Source organism: Lathamus discolor, chromosome 1 (genome assembly GCF_037157495.1).
Source record: "Lathamus discolor isolate bLatDis1 chromosome 1, bLatDis1.hap1, whole genome shotgun sequence".
NCBI classification, from domain to species: Eukaryota; Metazoa; Chordata; class Aves; order Psittaciformes; family Psittacidae; genus Lathamus; species Lathamus discolor.
In genome coordinates this window covers 63,013,472-63,035,523 of record NC_088884.1, presented here as the reverse complement: position 1 = coordinate 63,035,523, position 22,052 = coordinate 63,013,472, and the positions used below count along the sequence as shown (strand labels likewise).

Here is a 22,052-nt window from a genome sequence, read left to right as displayed (position 1 = left end):
TTCCAGAGATTTCACTAGTGTAGAAAAGAAATACCCAGGCCTGTTTTTGAAAGGTAGCTTTATCAGCATAGCTCAGTTGTGCAGTTACAGCCTTTGTTCCTCTTTAGGTGATTGCAGGTTTTCAGTGAGACAGTTTTCCTTTGTTTAACTTTTGGGGAGTAGCAACAGTACCATTCCTAATGTTCCCATATTCCTCATACCCCCACACAATCCCTTCTACCTGCAATCTCTCTGCATAAACTGCAAAAGAATAGGATGAGTCAGAGAGCCACAGATATTTTTATCCCTCCTTTTCCTCCGAAAACAAGAACACAATTTCTGAGTAACTCCTGATGAGTGATTTCCATAATGACTAAATACCAGTGAAAATAAACTATTTTGAAAGATCTTTTTCTGGAGCTGAAGCTTTCGTTCAACAATAAAGAATGCATGATTAACCAGAGAAGTCATGAATTCAGAATGAAAAGATGGACGTGTTTGTTTACCTCACTTATCTGGATCAGACATTGTTGAACATGATAAGAATATCCATACTGGTTTTGGTAAGGCTAATAATAACAACAATAATAAAACAACAACTAAAAGGAGCTATATGTCCTCCTGTTTGGGGAAGAAACAGAACTACTAACTGCTAAATAATGTATTTGTCATCCTGGTTTATGATTTCATGCATACCTATTCAAGGCTTCTTTTACCCATGGCTAAGAGGGTATTTGATTTCAGAAACCATTGATGATCTATATCATGCCTTGCTCTACACTCTCATGGGGATTTTGGAACGAACTGTGCTACTTTTTCTTTTAAAATGAACAAATAATTTTAGACAAATTAAGTAATTTATGTGGAAAAATACATTCCTAAACTGATGTATAAAGTGTTTGGCTCTGATCTGCTCATTAGCACCCAGGAACAATGTTTAACAGTCAGTGCTGACAGCTCAGTTTTCAGTAGTGGTCAGGAGATGAAACATCAAATCATCAAATATGCTCATACAGGCAAATATTTCCCTGTGTTTTCTTCTCCTTCAAGGGTTGTTTACAAGTCACATACTCATAATTAATTCTATCTTCACTTTGCATTTGGTGTGTCTCAATGAAATGCTCAAATTTGTTTAAATCCCTGGGACCCACTACTGCTTGCTTTCTTCCTGATTTATTTGCCCAGAAGGATACATGCACAGCCCCTTTATGTCCTAACAGTTAACACTTTCTTACAAACTTTTTGAATGCAATCCCAAAGCTACCTTTAATGAGTAGTTCAGGATTGAAACTGATGCTGCTTTTGACCAGCCAGTATGCTATTACACTGTTGGTGTTATTTGATCCTTTGCTGAGTTGGGTTTAGGGGTTATCTAGGTCAGCAGGACAATGGTCCAAAGTTGGGGTTTATGGGCACAGGTGGAAGCATTGCGGTCACACAACAGCAGCTGCTGACCTGTTCCTGTGCCTGCTGGCCATCCTCACAGGAGACCTCTCCCCACCTTTCTCTCCCTGGAAGGACCTGGTCCCTCTACCCCCATTGCTCAGCACATTTCAAACATATTTTTCAGTAATCCCAGAGACAGTACAAAGCACGTTCACTAGACCAGATTGCGGCCTAGTTTTCTCATGGGAGAACTGAAGTCCCATCATTTCAGTAAGTGAGGCAATGGATCTCATACAACCATCCAAACCTACGCACTGTCTCCCAATGGCCCCAAGCTGTGCAGTGCTCTGTGCATTGTCCTGGGTACAAGCTGTCCCCAAAACAGCCCATTTCATATCAGCAGCTACTTCAGAGCCTAATATCAAAACAAAGCTAAATATGAAAAAAAAAAAAAAAGAGAGATATGAAGCAATGTGAAGCACTTTTAGAGCTGAATCAGTCTTCCTGACTTGAAGGAAGACTGCAACCATAAAATTACTGGCAAGTCACTTTCATGCCAGCATGGTGATGTTTCCCCATAGGCACATTTGAGAGCTTTATATAGCTCTAGTGACTCAGGGGATAAAACTTCCACTATATTCCTCAACAGATTATTCATGGTTCACTTAACAAAACAGATTTATTCTTTTTTTCCATCTGTTAGCCTACATATTCTGTTCCTCAGTTTCATCCTACTACTCATTCCTACTATTCGAAGTAATACTTCCTTCAAATAACTATATATACTTTCTTCTGGCATGTGGCATTTACGACATTAGCCTTAAAATATTTCCTGTTATCACTAATGAAAGGAAGAACACTGTATTATGCAAGCAAGTTTTAAACAACTTTTAGCTGTGTAAAATTTACCCATTATTTCATTTGAAATATTTTTTCCTCAAACCACTGAATCCCTCCCAGCCTAGGGATATTTCTGCATGTGCAGTGCTCTGGATGTATTTCCCAGTCTCAAGGGGTTCTATCACATCATTCTGCTGTGATGCCCACGGGTATCTCCTCATTTGTGGAGACCTTACAGCCTCCTTCTCCTTGATGTTTCGTACATGGAAACAATGCACACACAAAAGAATGTGCTGCTGATCACATAGTTATGACTGTAGACAAAGAGGTACAAAACAATATAAGGGAGTTAAACTCTGACTTGCTGCTTGAATTAGGCACAGTTGTTTTGAATGGGTAAGGAAGGCTCCAGCTATGAAAATCTGTTTTCTTCTAAAAGAGTAAACTAAGATAAAAACTTTACAGTAAAAGTAACCATTTCCCATGAAAGTAAAGGAAGGCCAAAATGCATCAGTTTTGTTTGCTTCATATGTCTTTTTTGTGGGATCCATCAGGCAAATGTACACTAAAGATTCACTGAGCACAATGCTAACAAACATTTGGCATCCATCCTGCATCAGCTGAACTTGTAATCGTTGAAGAGATTTACATTGTCCAATCTGCCTTGTTTTGACTGGTCAAAAAATCAGTCTTAATACAGGGTGCTGGTTTCTACCACATTTCACTTATCCTTAAAGTACATGATTATCAAGCAAATATAGTAAGCAAAATCACAGTGAGATAAAGATATTATACATAATATCTTTATATAAAAATATCTTTATATATAAAGATACATATACTATTAAAAAACCCAACAAAATAAACTACAGCAATGAGATTCAGTCTCACTGCAGTTCTTCATCCCATCACTGATATTCCATCTCACAAGTATTTTAATGACTTATTGCTAATCACACTTTGGTTTTGCCTGATGGGTAAACAAGTACTCCCCTATTCACTTCCAGTAGTTTTTGTAAGTGCCTTTTTATGTGTTGACGTATGTTGTAAACTAAATGCAGCCTGGTTCATTTTAAACTATATTGTGAAAATACCATGGGTTCATTTCAGAGGCTATGGAATAGAAAGTGCAGATTTTCAGCATTTTTTATTTATTTATTTTTTTTAATTTCTAGACTTTGTGTCCCTTTACTCTCTTTAGAAGCCATGGTGTGTCCACATCCTCTTCTTACTCAAAACTCACTTTCAAGAAGATCACAAATTATGACCACCAAAACAATTTAAAAGAACTAGAAGGAAGCATTGCTTTACATTATTTTCCTAACACATTGTCAGTGAAGATCAGATAATTTTTAGCCTGGTGAGACTGCTTTGTATCTGTCTTGTCAATAGCAAACCCGGGAAATTCACACCAGTGATTCATATAGTTTTCTGATTACTGGAATATAAAATGGTTAAAAACATAGGAAAGCAGGTTTATACGTGGAAAGATTACTTTCTAGACATACCACAGTGTTTCATTACACACAGGTAATGATATTACATACAATGCTGGCAGACAAATTAAAATTTGTGTTTGCTGTAGTAAATGAGACCCTTAATCTCAGGTGTACATGACTTCCAGCATTTTTTTCCAAAAACAGGATGAAAAACCTTGGAAGACCTTGCAGGATGTTCACACTCTTGAGCTTTTCATATCTCATGCAAACCTTTACTGGGAACTGATGTTCCCTATTCAATCAAAAAATCCTCCTCAGAGGACTCCAAGTCCATATGCAGAAGTCTTTGTCTCTCCAATAACCGTGGAGAAACTTAAACTCCAAGAATTAGACTTCATCGAAATCCTTTGCTCCCAGATAAATATCACAAAAGAAACAGCCTTTTTTTCTGCCCTTCTAGTTGCAAAATTTGTTAATTAATCCTCCATTTGTGAGGCAGAACTCATTCCTTCAGCTTTACGCATATGCTTCATTCACACCAGCCACAACAACAGGAAAAGGTATTAGAAGAAACATTCTGTCGCGGTTTCTCATGAAAGATATTTTAATTAGATTTCATTGTCATAGTATATTCTCTGTGTCCTTAATTTGAAATAGTAGGCTTAGCCCCTCCCCCATGGTAGCTAGAGTTAATAAAACAAGCAACCCTTTTCTGCATCCTTATCTGCCATCTGGGGCATTGATAGGGTCAGTAATTCTCTGTACTGGTGGAAGCACAGATGGATTTGGGGAATTAGGGCTTCACACAGATTGTGCTGTAGATTCCCCCAGAATATGAGCTTTTGTTTTCAAACAAATTAAGTGCCTCCTTCTCTGCTTGGTTGCAAAGACCCTTTTCCAATATCCAATCACATATCTGTGTAATCCTTTTGTTATTGCAACCTCAATAACTATGTCACTGAGAGAAATGTAAGCAAACCTCTTCCTAGAAGGGGTAGGCAGGGAGCTTTGCCTGATCGACTGAGGCACTGGGGTGGGGTGGAAGACTTTTGCATAATATGTGACCTGATATATGAGTCACGTGAGGACCAGAGATACAATATTTTACTGTTCTATTTTTGCCTTTTTCCTGGTTTTTTTTTCTCATCATGTGCCCTTCTGTGCCTCTTTCCCCAGGTCTCTGGGAAGTACTCGAACCTGGGAAGGAGATTTTGGAGTGAGATAGCTAAGGCAGAAAATTATTCCTTTGCAAATGGTCACCTGACAGCTGTTAGTCATCAGTTCTGCCTGGATACCAAACTACTTTCAATAGGTTTTCCTGCACATGTCTTCACTATTAAGCTATTGCATCCAACAAATTTCACTGCATATATTGTGTTTTAAGGAGCTAATTTCATGTGATGTGTGATACTTGCATGATTTCCAGAAAACACACGAAATGGACAATTAGCCGTACTTTTGCTGGTGATTTAGAGTTGCTGATGAGTTTTACTTCCAATTTCAAAAAGAGCTAAAGACACACAAAAAAAGAAAAGCCTTTTTTTTTTTGGCATTGTTATTCACAATGTCCATGGAATAGAAAGTAAGAACACTAGACCAGAAATGACATTATACTCTTCACATAAGTTAAAATTTTAATAGTCAAAATGTATTAAAGCCATTCAAAAACCCAGTAAGCTGGACATTTTTACAGTAAGCTAAAAAATGTTATAGTCCCAAAAGTTTCGCTCATTAAAACTACATTCATCACTAGTTTGGAGACAAACATGCATTTAGACACTTTGTCTGGCTGCAGAAGTATTTTCCAGCATCTACTATTTTCTGTCAGCTAACAGCACTGAATCTTCCAAGTGCTGAATTTAATACTACAAGTAAAAACACTATTCCTGATCTTTCCTTGCTGTTCCAGGGCACCCTGCAGCCTCCAGCTGCACTGCCGATCCTGGGCTGGGATTCCAGTCAGTGCCAGGGCAGTGCTGGAGCTCCAGGATCAGAGCCAATGGGAAGATAGCAACCCCAGATGATGCCCTGCACTCTTCCAAATGACCGGGAGCTCCTGCCCCAGCTGGTTCCTCCCCTGTTTGTGGAGCCTCCTGAGCCCTCTCTGTTGCTTTTCTGACCCCACAGTCTGCATTTTACATGCTGCTATATCAGTTAATACAGCACCCACTTGCCCATCTGAGACTCTGCCTCCTTTCACGCACAGCACAAAGCACCAAAAGGAAGACAAAGATCCCAGGGCAAATCACAGCAACAGAGTGTGAAACAACTGGTACAAAAGTAATTTTAATTTTCATGAGGCCACAGAGAAGAAAGTAAGCAAGCAGTGAGGCAATGGGTGACGTTTTCACCTTGAACTCTGCAGATACTCACATCTTGGTGCACATTATCACAGTGACCTAATTGCAACTGGTTAAGTTAAAAGCTACAAAATATTTAACTCTTCAGTTTAATCCATTCCTAGAAATCTTATTCAGAATTCTGGGAAGCAGATTTATTTTTCTTTTTATACCTTACATTCCAATACCTGAGTAAGGAAAGGATTAAAATAATGTCATATGCCTCTCATTCTTTCTGTTGCAGAAGGCTACAGAAAGTAAACTCATCACATTCTTATAAGAAGAAAATTAAAATCCACCTGTAAAGCAGAACTCCAGACTTTGACCATGGGAGCTGATAAAACAAATATATTTTGCTGTGTTTTAAACAGTTTTGTACACTTGAAAGCCCTTGACTGAATGTGCAAGGCAGAAAATTAAATTAACCCCATAAAATAAATTAACCTCATCCACTTTAAGAGGTAAGGGAGCATACCTATAAAGTCAGCTGCACCACTGCTTGGCATTCACAGAGATGGTAAACTGGAATTCTAAAGGACAGTTCCTCTCCATACACATAGAAAAGAGAAAATTACTAATGCTCTTAACACATCCAATTTTCCTACTGTGGTTGAGTTTTGAGTCATCAATAGGCAAAAGGCATTTCATCCAAAGAAGGGTCAAGAATCTGAATATGCACAAATATGGTCATCTTCCCCTCCCCTCCTGTTTATTGCAGGCTCCTTATTGGAAGACTTGCCACTGCTTCACCTATAGTCTTTCTGTGGAAACCTCAGTCCTTAGTATAACTTGAAGGTCATTGGTAGTGATAATTGTGGATAATTACCCCCCCATGAGCTCCTAGTCCAAAGCTGCAACAAATGTGCCTTGTTTTCCTTAAATACATTTTAAAATTAATATTAATGAGAACAGTGATGAAGCATCTTGCAGGTTTGGTGTTGCACATTAAGAAGATATAGCCAGGACCAGTGAGAATTGAGAGATATCAGAACCAGAACAGAGGGTTTGGGAGTTTTTTGAGGTGAGGCCAAAAGGAGCCCAATGTATGAAAGGCAGGCAAGAAATGCCTTGACAGTGCAATATGCATGGACAAGAGATTTAGTGATGAAGGCTGTTAAGACTTCTCTGTTAAGGCTGGGAGCTAAAGTTAGACTAGTGCAACCTTGAAATAGACACCTTCAAAGCTGTGAGGGTTAAACATTAAAATCACTTACTGAGGAGACGGGTGAGCTTTGACATAAAATCAGACAACTTACTAAGGTATGCTTTGATCAGTTTTTCAGGAGAATTTCTTCAGCCTATGTATGTGTCAAGACTGGGACAAGACCCTTCCATTTATCACCTTTGTTCACAGTATCTTTGCTTGCAATGGACTGTCACATTTAACAGCTACACATTTGTGCAACAGCATCAATCCTGTACATGAAGGCTCTCTACTAAGTTTGAGTGGGATTATTTTTGCTTGAGCAATAAGCCTGCTTTGTTCTTCCTTCCCCAGCATCAGAGACTGACTGCAGCAGGAGACAGGGATCTCTGAGAGCACAGAGAAATCCCCTCAGTTTACTGAGCATTTAGTACATCATTCTCAGGGCTCTACCTATTTGGGAACAGAAGAAATTTTCCCACCAGCCAGAGGTGGGAGACATTTCTGGCTTTCAGCCTTCTCTACAGCACTAGTATGGGAGGACACCCTCCTGGGGATCCATCTAGCCATCCTCCTAGGGGGGTCTGTGCCTGCAGAGTCATGTTTTATGCTTTTGACTCTAATATACAGACTAATTGAAGTCTTTGGTCTTGACACAGAATACTTAACAGAAGCATAATGGTGTGTTTTACAAGTCTGTACTAGCTGATCTTATGATCTTTTCTTGGCCTAAGGAACAAATATTCAGGTATGAAAACCATTGACTCCCCAACACATACCTCCTCTAGTGACCTATGTGCTGTGAGCAGAAATACCCAGGCACTTATTATTTATGACCTTTCAGGCAATTTGAAAACATCACCTACACAATTTTCCAATCTTTACAAAGAGTTTAAACCCAAAAAGATGCATGGGGATCATTACTAAAACAGGCAGTGCTTTATGTAACTGCAAGGTATACAGTACCTCTGTTCTTCAGTTGCACAGTAAGTGCTGACTATTCAAGCTCATGGAAAATGCCATATGATTGAAGCAAAGTTGCATGAACGTCTTATGTTCTTTAACTCACAGTGCTGATTAGATGGTCCTGTTATTAGCTTTAGGTTTTACTAAGGGCAGTCACCAGACTGGGGGCAGCAGATAACAGGAGGAGCAGAGCTGCAAAAACTTTTGCAGGAATCAGAACAAATTCTGTAATCAAACAGGTCAAGTCACATGTTACAGCTGCAAAGCATGGCTACAGTGCATTTACTGGAATGAAACACAAGGAGGACGCTATAGAGACATAAGAAAATAAGACTCAAAGCAAAGACCTGGGGGAAATTGATTAAAAATTAAGGCAAAACTTTTGCCATTTCATGTGTTTTATAGAAGTCACACATAGTGCTTTTACTTGCTCTATAGTAACATCAGTAATTTAGCATGATCTCTGCTCCAGTTGCAACCCCAGTGGAGAAGCACTGCATGTTTAAAATTGGCCTTAGCTGTGTTAGGCTGGCACATGAGCATATTCATAGGGAAGCAGTTTTGAACACTGAAATAGTATGGTCTTTATACTTGAGTATAAGGGGTTTTGATTTTAAGGGATTCAGGTACAGCAAGTACATTAATCAACCACTGGGGATTGGACTAGATGATCTCCAGAGATCCCTTCCAACCCTATTGATTCTGTGATTTGATTGTGCTCCTCACAATGAACACTGAGTATGCATTTTTGGTGTTCCGGCTAAGTTAGGGCTGTTCAGCCTGGAGAAGAGAAGACTGCATGGAGACCTCATCGCAGCCTTCCAGTATCTGAAGGGGGCCTGCAAGGATGATGGAGATGGACTCTTCATTAGGGACTGTAGAGGTAAGACAAGGGGGAATGGGTTTAAACTTAAGAAGGGGAAGTTCAAGTTAGATACAAGGAAGTTCTTTACTGTGAAGGTGGTGAGGCACTGTAAGAGGTTGCCCAAAGAAGTGAGGTAAATGCTCCATCTCTGACAGTGTTCAAGGCTAGGCTGAATGTAGTCTTGGGTGACATGGTCAAATCTGAGGTGTCCCTGCCTATGCAGGGGAGCTGGAACTAAATAATTTTAAGGTCCTTTCCAATCCTAAACATTCTATGATTCTGTGCAAATAATAAGAGAAAATGACCTTTAAAGTGAGCAGTGTGTCCAGTATAGACCTTAGGAAACATTCTTTATTTCCTCAGTCCAAAAATTAAGTGAATTTCCCTTTCCTCTTTGAAAATCCTTTAATCCTTTTTGTCTTTTTTTTTTTTTTTCCCTTTAAATCAGCACTTGGTAATTCAGGGTGAAAAACACTAATATCCTTTCCTTTTTCACAAAGATGTCCATGAAATCAGAAGAGTCATTTCTACCAACTCAGTGGCCTCAAGCAATTTGAGCACTTTCAGCCACAAGCTCCAGTGTGTAAATATCCACACTTTCAGTCTGACTGAAAGCACTGCAAGCAGAAACTGTATTTGGGGATTTTGTGTATTTTTCTGTAGTACTATCAAAGCAAGCAAAGAGAAACAAGAACAGCAATACTTTTATGCCTCTGAACTATTCAAATAGTCAAATACTTTCTTACAGAGTGGTTTTACTATCTGCTGATGCAGTCCACTAATGACTGAGTGAACTGGAAGGAGAAGGCTTTTTAATTAAGTAGTTTTTTTCAACTTCAAAAATTATGATTTAATCTGAAAAATTTACACAAGCCTGTGCTTTCAGAAACAACATCTAATTTCAGACTTACATGGCTATAGGTCACCAGATTTTAATTACGGAGAATTACAGCAATTACAAATGCTGAGTCACAACTTGGTCACCTGTTCTGTGCCCACAAACACTGCTTGTGTCATATAAACATTTCATTTTCAAGGAAAATGTAAAGATAGGACAGACTTTGGAAAGTGAACTGATGACTTCTCCAGCTTTTCAGCCAGCTGACATGGGTGACATTTCAAGTTTATATAGATGACCTCTTCAGTGAACTAAAGGAAGTTTATTTCAGGTTAGGTTTCTAGTATTGCATGAAATTCTGGTGTCAAGCCACTTTTTTTATCTGACATGGCTCTACAGAGCATGCAGAAAGGTCAAATAACTTGCCCTAAGTGACAGAGTGACTGAATGGCTCCTAGACCTCTGCTCCCAGCTGCTAGACCTCCCACGCTCCTGAGCCATGTTGCACAGAAACTCAATAGCCCCTGGTCATTAGAAAAACATTATTGCCTGAAGTCACGTCTTGCTAAAACTGTTTGGGGGCGGGGAAATGAGTATCTAAAGATGTAGAAAAGAATTAGTTTTGGCCTCTTCAAAAAGCCTGCAAATGTCTGCTCTCTCCCTCCTTCCCCTAACCATCTATTTCAATAGGAATCAGTACATCTCCTGACACACTGGCAGTCTGACTCCGCGTCAGCATCTTTCCAGAGAGCAGCTTGCAAAATACACTTCTGCTGTGGGGCTTATTTCTTTTTAGTCATAACCTCCTGACTCATTTAATAGACTAAGTATCTGGGATGGAGACCAAAACTTTGTAGCTGGATTCTGGTTTCTGTCCCCCAAGGCAATTAAGCCCTTCAAGCAGTGCAAGCTTGAGACCCCTCTAGTGTTGCCTGCTTGATCCAGGAAGGACCATTGAAAAAGAAAGAAAAAGCCTAGTGTGTTGAGGTTCTCATGTTCCCAGCAAAATATTGTTGCTTTGTTTTAAAAAAGTGTTCTTAAAAGATCTACATGTATAATATTAAGTAGTTAGCCATTCAGCCCCAGAGTTTAAGTGTGCTGTATGGACAGGTTAGCCACAGAACTCCCATTGACTTTAATGCGAGTTTTGATACAAGATCTTTTTGCAGGGTATTGGTAATCTGTACGTTCACTCACAGGAGAGAAAGTTTTAGAGAAGTGTCCTGAGGGGCTCAGGTTAATGGAAGAAACTCTGATGTCATGACAGAACAGCTCAGATCTTATATTACTCTCAAGTGTCTGAGTGGGTTGGTGATGCCATGAGTCCACAGCTTTTGCATGAGATTCTTACATGCTGTCTTATTTCCATGTCTGAAGTGTTCTGGAAATTCTCCTATAGCATTTTGCAAGTGTTTATCATAGCAAATATGGGAACACAAGAGAAAAATATTCCTCAGACTGTTTCTGAAGGTAAAATACAATACTACTTTTTAAATTAAAGCTTTCTTTGAGGGAATTCTTAATAGCAGTTTGGTACATATAGAGACTATTATTTTTCTAAACCCTCTGAATATTTTGCATACCACCAGAGGTATTTTTTCATTGGCTTGTGTCATAAATCTTAGTGTCATGGGTCTTTAGCGTATACTTAAAAGTTAAAGAGCCTCACCAACTCAGCAAAAATACACACAACTGCAAAGCTACAAAGCTAGACTGTTTCTGAGACTGGGAAAAAAAAGAAAAACCCAGAATGATGGCTTGATGGGATAAGTCTGCAAGAAAACAATTGTCATTAGCAGCAGACTTTTATAAGTGATTAGGTATGCTTGTTAGAATGGTCCTTTGGAAACCAAACATCTCACATCCAAATATAATGCAATAAATCTCTTGCAAAGGATTTATCTCTTAATTTTAGTCTTGACAGTAGGTGCGTAAATGGATCATCTCAAAGAGCAGATCAATTTTCTTATTGAACACATGAACATTTTAACAGCACCACTGTAATTCCTGGTGTCTTCATTGTTTCTGTTTTTGAAGATACTAAAAAGAATTTCTGTTCGTGTTCTTAAAAGAGAGAGGAATTAGTGATTCCTGGACTGGATTTAGAAATCATTTCAAGGAGGCTGTCACCTGCAGAGGATTACAAAGAGGTTACTGTACAAGGGAGTCAGCTATACAATGTTAGTCTAGATTGCATACAAAGCAACAGAAGTAGCTGAAATTTGATAGTGTGTGAAGAAAGAGTGGTAGATTCAAAATGTGGAGCAAACTGGTTACACAAAGGTATGAAGAATAATTTTTGCAGATGGCTCTTGAGGAAGTCTCAGAGAAGAGAAGGTCACAGTCCTCAGAGTAGGAGATACCCAGGAGATACACATAGATAGATGATAGATAGATAGACAGAGATTTTGCTGCTCTATAGAAAAAACAATGACAAAATATTCTTGTTAGGCAGGTGTAGTGAGAGAAAAAAGGAAATGTCAAATAGGATCAGTTAAGAGTGGAGTCTGTTCTAAACACCTGAGGAAAAATGAAAAAAGATACGGTATATATGGCTGTGTCTAAACGACTGATACAAGCTGCAGTATTTTCCAAGATCCTGTTCACTGATTATCTAGACAGGAGACCTGGCCAGAATGTATCGTACCAAGTCTCTCTTTTGGACAGCATTTCTGCATTTAGTTCCATGGAAAATATGGTATGGACAGGTAGGAGGAAAAGGCTGCAAGTGCACATCCAGATCCCATCTCAGCACAGAGCTGGGATGTGTCCAGGACCTGCACTTGGACCCAGAAGCCAGGAAGTACTGCCAAATCCCTCAATATTCACATCGTCTTAGCAGAGCGCAGGACGATCGTGAAACCATCTGTGTGATGCAGCTGTGAAAAAGGCAGAATGTTCTCCTGGGGTGTAACAGGGGAGGGATTTCCAGCAGAGATAAGGAAGAATTAATGCCTTAGAGGGGCCTCCTCTGGCACGGCATACTTAACGTCATCCACGTTGGAGGAAAACTGACTTGCATAGGAAGAAGTAGAGACAAAAGCTACCTGAGTAAAAAGAGACTTTCACCAAAAAAATGAATGATAGACTGAGCTGGGTGTTTTAGCCTCCTCTTAGAGGGGAAATGACCACTGTATTTCAACACTTAGGGACTTAAATAACAGCAAGTTGCCATCCACTCCCCGAAGCTTTCCAGCACCCCCTACTTTGCCTAGCTAGAGGACAACAGCATCACCACCAGCTACAGCTTCACCAGCTTGCTGCTCTTCCACCCACCTTGGCTTACCAGCAATTAGATTTGAGGGGAACTTTAAGGTTTTCCCAGATGGAGGCATGCCTGTTCGTCCAAAATAGCTGTGTTGTTCAGACCCATGTTGCTTGCTCTCTCCATAAATTTAGCTACTTGACCATGGTTTTGGTTTTAATTTTTTTTCTGGCACATGGCATTCAGTCCCACAACACACCCAGTGTCTCAAGCCAAGAATGACACTTAATTTTCAAGCAGCCTTATTGATGGTATTATAGCTAATATAAATTATACAGAAATATTTAAAATAGCAGCAAGGTCATTGTGTTGCCCAAAAATAGTATACGAAGAACTTTATATTTTCTTTTAATCATTCTCACTCAGTAGATAAACACTTTGCAAGCAATTGTTTCTAATGCAAAGCCAAGTCAGGTATTAGATAGCAGAGGTTATTAAATACTTGAGTTTGGGAACATTGATACACTGAGAAATGCTATGTTTTCACTCAAAAAAAGACAAACCAGCCAAAACCCACCCCTCTCTAATGAGCCTGACAAGAGCTAGACACATTTTAGGAGACACATCTGGGGCAAGATTATCGATTTGGGCCTCAAGCCCAGCCTCACTTATGGGCCGCCAAATTTGCCCATCTGTGCATTTGCTTTATGAAGCATTTGCCCTATGCAGACGGCCTTCAGCACAGAAAGTACCATTCAAATTCCACTTAAATCCTCAAAATGCAGCCTAAGAGAGACTTAAGTGACACAGGCCCCTGTGCAAACTCTGTATGAAGGAAGAAACCGGATCGTTTTTCAAGCATTGACACCTGTGTGCACAGCTGATAGATTCTCACACCTGGCTAAACAGATGACTGATTTTGCACATGGAAAATCTATTTTAGAAATAATTTTGGAATGCATAAATGGTACAATGTTGCAGTCACCATAGGAGTTCATGCTTGGAAACGACCATGTGCGGGGCTGGTAATTTTGGGTAAAAGTTGCCTTTCAGTGCACAGAGCAGAAGACCAAAATGGAAGATGAAAGAAACGGTATTCTTACCCTGCACTTCTCAGATATTATAAAAAAATCTGGAAACATGTTTTCCACCTCTTAATTCCCTCAATACTTGAAAACCACTTCAAGCTACAGCCTAGCGTAGTCATGTATCAGCCTCTCCAGCTTTTCCAGGCACTGCCAAAGTCTGTTTTGTAAGTCTTTGCACCCTACAGTTTTGTATCTCAGATTTCTCTGACTGGGGCAGACAAAATTACAAGCACTCTGGCCCACTGCGTCCCTCTGCTGACTAATTGGCCCTATTTCTTCTCCCTAGACCAATGAGCAGCAGCTGAGTGGATGGTGCAGCAGTGATCCCGAAGCATGCCTTCCCTGATGTCACTGCAACATAAAGCTGTGATGGGATACACAGGCACATCCCCAGAATGTCTGAGCTGTTGTGATGGAAAATTAATTTAACAAACAGCAACCGCAGAGATTCTAACTTAACAACCTGTGGCCATATGCTATAGCTATGGACAACCAGTGAAGAACCATGCCTACTCCAAAACCGTACCACTTAGCACTGCAAAAATGAACCAGGACAGAATATACTCCTTTTCCTTTGGAGCCATTATTTTTCTCAACTCTATCACAGTATTTCATTTATATTTTCATCTGTCAGCTCTAAGGCACCTCAGGTGCAGGTAATACCGAATACTTCCCGGATTTGCATTGAATAATTTTGATCATGAGAGCATTATCCAAAACACTCTGCTTGCAGCAGGGCCTGGAAATAACTCATGCAGGAGATCCTAATAAGATTGGAGACATGTCAAAAGAGGGAAACTACATTTCTTTGCCATCGTTGTTGCTGTAAGAACTGTAGGAACTTAATGGAGAAGAAACAGTGCAGTCAAAGGCTATGACAGTCAAGTAGGCTGGGACTGCCTGGAAAGGCTATGAAAAGCAACTCCAAGAATAATTGGTAAGTGAGACTGTGCCATGCGGGATTTCATTCACCTTCCAGTATGTTGCCCAGTGAGCTAGGAAATGCCTGGGTGCAAGCATCAGTTTGGAAACGCCAATGGAATTTTGCTCAAGCAAGACAAAATAGAAGGACTCACCCGTTAGGTGTGAGAATTGGCAGCCCTTCTGCATGGAAAATGTAGAGCTGGTGGAGGACACAAATGAAATGGAAGTTACTTTGCTGCACCAATCAATCAGTTAACACCTTTGTCAGTTTGTGCTACCCATATAACTGAAGTGGGATATTCAAGTACAGAGACTAAATATAAATTTATAGGAAAATATGATGCTATGGTCAGAGATGTGTCACTTGGGTCTGAATAGGTCCTTCATTTCAAGCTCTTCCATCTAGTTACTTCCCAAAATAAATGTGAACATGACAAAAGAAAAAGGGAGAAGAAGTAGGAAGTAGGGTAAAGAAGAAACATCCTTTGTTATTCGTTGGTTGCAAGCACAGGAAAAAAGGCACAGCTCCTTTGTCTGCCTATGCATCTCATGGCCAGATTTTTAGAGGCAGCAAGAAGAACACCAAAATGCTGCAAGAAAGAAACAGGAAAGGTCTGATTCCTTCTGTTTCATTACATGAAATGAATGTGGAGATCTGTGATTTAAGGGAAAATAGAAAAAAAAAAATAATCCAACACACACACACAAAAAAGTAAAACATAATTCTGCTCTGAAAAGTGACTGCAAATGTGGCACCTTGGGAGTAAGCATTATGCTTAAAACTATTCCTATCTGTCATTCATTACCATGTCAAAAATGCTGATTTCTAGAGCATTAGTTTCTATGAGGCCTGAGATACAACCAGAAATTTCAGAGTAAAGCTGAATCTCTTTTCCCTGGTGAGTACATTAGACTAAATTAAGTCTCCAGTGGATTTGCAAAAGAATAGCATATTCAACATTCATAAACAGCTCTATCAGTATTCAGAAGTATTAGAATCATCTCCTTTTTTTCAGCAAATTGTGCAAGGCTATAGAGGGTTAAAAGTTAAACCCCCTACCCCAAACACACAGCAGCTATGATTATGAACAAAACCTAGCAACAGATCTGCTGACAAAGATCTTAATAAACTTCAGGATGTTTATATTTGTAACTAGATTTGTGCCTGAAAATGGTAGTTGCATTTCACAGAGGCACACTCTTCATCTACTGCACTAGTGGGGTTGGCAAGGGTACAGCCCTTCATGGGTGGAGTGTCTCCTGACCTCTGCTCCATGGACATTGCATAGTCTCCCACACTTGGGGCTCTGCTCCAGCTGCATGGACATGGAGCTTGGCTCCTTCTCTGGGGCAAGGATGATCATCACAGCCTTGCCCAGCAGCCCATTGAGCCTGGGTCCTCTGCAGCTTCATTCAGGACACTCAAGTCTCCATACTCTTAAGTGTTTCTTTTATCCAAAGAGGGTAAAATCATTGGCTTTGCATAGTGCCTGCAGACACGAGACAGGAGGCTGGGAACATTCCATTTACCACCCCTCTTTTACCCTTCCCCCAGCACCTCACCAGGTTTCAGCATCATCAGCTTCTTACATCTGACCACTTTATTTTTTTTAAAGTCCACGAACACAAAAGGCTGCTAAAGTTTTTCCTACTTCATCTGTGCCCATCATCTTTTGCATTTCTTTGTAATAAACTTATGAAAACTGCATGTTTGGTTCCCTGAATTTATTACTTGGATGCTTTTCAAAGTCCTTATCTTGTTTTTTTTGAGACAGTAAAATGTTAGAGAGTTTGGGTTAATCTTTGCGCCTTTTATATTGTGATCGTTTTGGTTTACTAAAAATAAAGTACAAATAATTGGCTTTACTCCTATCAGCTCTGCTTGAGGTTTTGATAATTTAAATGTGGGCAAATTCTTCTTTGGAGCCAATTAAACTGAAGACTTTTGTAAAGAACAGGACTTGAAGTAGAAAAAAACAGACACAGTATCATATATAAAACGATGTGGGATTCCTTTCCTTTTACCACAATAACAGCTTTGAAGGGTTTGCTTTCACAAATAATTCAACCCTGGTGAAAGTGATATAATTCAGCTGAAGTCAGTGGAGTTTGCAGGAGCTCTGAACTTTGATTCACTGTTTTGCTCAAACGGTTTAAGCGACGTGATTTAATAAAGAGAAAATGGAACTGTCTGTCCTAGCTGCTACCAAGTAATTTAATACATCCTCTTTTCAACTATAGATAAACAGAAAATACTGTGATGAGCCTACATCATCTACATAAATATTCACTTGAGGAGGAGCATGTTCTGGGAAGTCCTTCGAAAGTATATGCTTAAGTATATACTATTGCTTCCATGAAATACAGCAAATGGTGGGGCTCGCCTCTTGGAAGATTCCAGTTAAGAAATCTTCCTCTGATGGATTTTACTTGTATGACCAGAGTTCCTACCAGCCATTTCATGCCTTTGTGTTTCATACCAAGAAACTGACTGTGGGACAGCTCATCCTCCCCAGCCGCAGCGCCAGGATGCAGCGTAAGAACAGCAGTCGGGACCAGCATGGGTGGTGTCCGCTGCTCTACAACAGTGCTGTGTGCTAATGGTGACATTCCAGACAGAAGCTCACCATCACTGGCCCAGATTAATTAGAAATGTATACAGTTTAAGTATGTATTTCAAAATATAGAAGAAGAATAAAAAAACAATATAAGAACTGAAGGAGCTGAAATCTTAATATTTACATTTTTCCAAATGATATGCGATTTATTTCTCTGCATTTATATGAAGCTCAGTAGACTGCTAAAGAGCAAAACAACATGGCTGATTCCCAGGTCTGACTTACATGAAATGTGTGGTGCCACTCAGTACTTCTGCTTATTCAGCCAGTACCAGACAAGCATGAGAAAACCTGGACTAAATACAATTGTTCATTCTTAAGAGAGCTGGTATGGTTTTTGGAGGTGTAAACACAAAGTTATTGCTGTGCCTTTGCCACTGCTGCCATTTCAGAGGCTGATACATGCGAAGGGCTGGTTGTACATGGAGCTAACTGCCTGCCGAGGTAAACACTGTTCTGGCATAAAAAAAAAATAATCAGACCTTATACACTAATAACTGAAAGAGTCGATACCCTGGGGCAAACAAGACATTACCAAGAATAGGATGTGAGCTCTCTAGAAAATAGCTATTTGAAAATGTCAGCAATAACAGAGGGACTATTAAATATATCACACTTGTTGTCTTAGCTGCTGCCTGTATTCACAGAGAAATTCTAGAGCTTTTAATTGGGCTAAATTGCATTCACCTTTAGGTTTTGAACATTAAATTTGCAAGTTACTTATGAGAATGAACATACCCAGGCATTTTGATAAGTAACTCCCATAATAAGTCATTTTACATTTCATTCAAGAACATACCGTTCCTATCAGAAGTATTAAAAGCAAGAGATAAGCTACCATTTTTATTCTGGACTCTGTCAGTGAAATTAATTGGCTGGTTTTGATGGACTTATGCCACTAGATTATTGGTACCAGATAAATCAGAATCATCTCTAAATTATGTCTTTGTTTTCAGGGGATACCTTTAGAGAAGAGCTGGCAGAAGTACCTGCGCATCTGTAATGATGTATTAAAGTAGTGTCAGAACGCATATTCACTCCGCGAGGCAATTCCCCAGCCCTAGAAACTGCCATGGGAAAGATAGGAGCTCTTCAGAGAGCAACTAAAAATAAATAGAAGGCAATCCCAACTGTGATAATAAAATTATACAGAAGATCCTTCAAAGAATTTCTCCAAAATGACCAGAAGCAAGACCTGTCCATTCAGACCACAGTTATTATTGCTGAGATAATTAGGTTCTAGAAAGCTACCTGGAGTGTATGTAACTTCCTTTCTTCTAAGCAGAAATAACACTATTTCCTCTCAGACAAAAAAAAAAAAAAAAAAAAAATCATTTGTTTTCTTTACATTGGGACCAAAGTAAAGATCGAAGAAACCTCAGGGCCAAATGATTTTATTTTGTTTTAAAGCCAAAAAAAAAAAAAAAAAGACCTCTACTCTTTAATGTTTCTTACCAGTTTAAAGCCATACAATTCACCATGTTCTCCTCATGGGGGAAGAGGTTTTTGGGTAAATATAGGGCAGATATCAGAGAATCAGGTTCTAAGGGCACAATATAATTCTGGCTATCACAGCCAGAACAGCTGTCTGGCCACCACATAAAGATTCATAGCCTTCGCTTAAGCATCCTGGCTTCCTATGTACTATAAGCATATATATACACTCAGTAAGCAATTTGCCTTGAGCTGTTATCCTGAAAATCAGATGATCTTAAAGGTGCTACAGCAATATAGCATGCTAAAGCAACAGGGAAGTACTTAAAGCTTTTCAGCATAAATTACTGAGGATAAGAGAGATTTAAATTCTACATCACAAGGACCTGAGTATCTTAAAACAAGTAAGAAAAACCACTGATAATGGAGCCCTGTTCTGCTAGGCATTGCAATCAATTAAGAAAAGACATGAGCAGTTTTTTGCTTCACACCTAAGGTGGTGGTCCCTGTCATCTCTGGAGCTCTTGATTTTTCCAGACTGCTAATGCAGGCATATGGATAACCCCCTTACTCCAAACTACATATTTTTGAATTTAGAGACCAGAAATCCTCCACCAGATATCACAGCAAAGCACTTAACAGGGACCCTGTTTCCTTCTGCCTTTTCTAGTAGGCATATGGAAAGACATTCTTATGACCTGAAGTTAAAATAATAACCTCCCTTTCATTAAAGGGGTCAGCTAATAAGAAAGAAATGAAGTCTTACTTCAATGTTAGGGCAGCACCTAAAGGAGAAGTCCATCCTCAACTTCAATCACTGTTCTAAGCTCCATTTTCTGCTTTTATCTGTTAATGAGGAACAGGAAATGCCCAGATCCAATCCAGGTGTTCCAGAAGATGCTATAATTAGCAGGTGGTTTGTTTTCATTCTGTTGGTAGCTGTAGTTGCTAGTATAAATTGAAGCACAGCTGAATCCTTTTAGTTCATCTTAATTCTGCTCTGGTGGGACTTTTCCATTCTCGCTGTTCTACATCAGGATATTTTTCTTGGGTCCTTTAATTCTGTTTCCATGTAGCATTCAAAATTCAGGGAGGAAAAATGCTTCTTTCAATATCTGAATTCCTGTACCTGCTATGTACACTCTAATGTGAACCTCTACACAATTGCTTAATACTACAGGAGCCTCCTTAAAGTACAGTTTCCTATGCTGAATGTCATAGCTACATTGTAGAAGCATCGAACATTTCACTGTGGGTAAAAGGTATTAGCAGAGTACTGCTTTCACCTTTTTGAGGGATATATGTTAAAAGCGAGTATATTCGCATGAAGTAAAATACGGTAGATGCCTCTGTATATGTATTTATATATTTGCATGCTGAGGCAGGCAGGAAGGAACACGGGTATCAAATACTTGCAAGGCGAAATCAGAACTTGAGCTTCTAAACGTAAAGCACATCCAAACTGTAGAGGTTTATACAACTGTTAGACATTCTGAAGGCTAGAATGTCAGGTTTGGCTGCTAAGCCCTGAAAGATCTGCTGGAGGTGCCCCCTGCTTTTTCTGGAGCTAGGTCTTCAGTGTTATAGAGCCAGAGGCCAGGAGATAAATTTTCTGGCCTGAGTTTCTTCCTCTCTCTCCTAACATCCCTCACTGCTCAGGAAGCAAAACTTCTGCCATGTACTCTGCTCTCTGTCCAGATAATTCGAAAAGCTGTATCACAAATTTATAGCTCTTCAGTATTTTTTTCCCCACTTTTAGTGACACTAGGCTCATTATTGGAATAAGGCAAGTGGGGAGGGTGCATGCTCACTGTATTTACTGCTTTTCTGTTACTATGACTTCCCCCCAGCTCTGCAAATATTTTACCCATTCACTAAATAAGAAGGAACCAAGTTGGAGCAATGAGTAAATACTAACTCTCATCGCCGGGTCTACTCCAATGCTGCTCATAATAGGAGTTTTTAAAGCAAATGTGGAATTTTGCATCAAGACAGTTTTTGTGACCTATGGTAAATGTAGCTTAGGGCTTAGTTTATTTCCCAACTTAAATTCCACTCTTTGGTCCCATTGATATAGAATTAAACCATTGTCAGCACCCAACACTGATGGTATGTATCTACTGGACTGCTCTGTAGTCTCCTACTGATCTGTTTCTCTTAGGATAACAAGTTCAGCATGCTGGTCACGATATTGCGTGGAGGCACACATCTCTGTAACTAGAAAGAGTTACTGCATTGCCTGGGTGTTAGGATGGCACTCAAACTTTAAGCCAGACATTTTCTTTCAGAGTACATTATTTAATTTTCCTTGTCTTTGGGTAAGGAGATTTCTCCCTTTCAGTCCCTCTAGGACTGGTTCATCCAGGGTCATTTGCTCTCCAAGCAGAACTTGGAGGAATTGTACAAGTCCCTGCCCCTTGCTCACTAATCCTCAACCATTTCCCAGCAGTTCCAGGGGCTGAGATCAAGGAGAAATTTGTGAATGATATGTCACTAACGCACAAATAAAAATGATGTAGATGTCAAGGCTGAAGAACAGCAAAAATGTGGATGGAAGAGAAGCTAAGCCAAACCACAGGGAAGTGCGTAAGGTAACCAGCTCTGACTGCCAACACTGGCCACTCAGCTTTTCCTATGGTGAGCCACAGACTGCTTGAGACTCTTCATAGCTATAACAAGGCTCCAGTCTTTCCATAATTTCCATTTCTCACCTCCCTCACATCCTTTTAAATCTATACTTACAATATTTTTTAAGGGGGTGAAAGGAAGAGACGAGCAATTGATCATTAATCTCCCCTTTTACTGTCAGAAAGGAAAAGTCTTTCAACAGAGTTAATTTAATTATTTTTATGGGAGATTTAAATCTCATTAAGAGCATTATTTAGTAAAAGAAAATCTCCAGGAGTGAAGGCACTGGAAAGCAAAACTAAGCCTGTCTTCAGCTAAGCATTCCTGTCTCTCCTGCCCCGATACTCTGCTCCTTGAAC

The 22,052-nt window shown here is 39.6% G+C and overlaps 1 long non-coding RNA gene across 1 annotated transcript in view; it reads right to left on the bottom strand.

Moving 5' to 3' along the window:
• Window positions 1–19,905, bottom strand: part of LOC136007164 (uncharacterized) — a 63,209-nt gene extending 43,304 nt beyond the window's left edge. The window contains exon 1 of the long non-coding RNA XR_010609516.1: window positions 19,832–19,905. This is a non-coding gene — a long non-coding RNA (uncharacterized LOC136007164). The remainder of the gene's footprint in view (window positions 1–19,831) is intronic.
• Window positions 19,906–22,052: the final 2,147 nt, after the last annotated feature.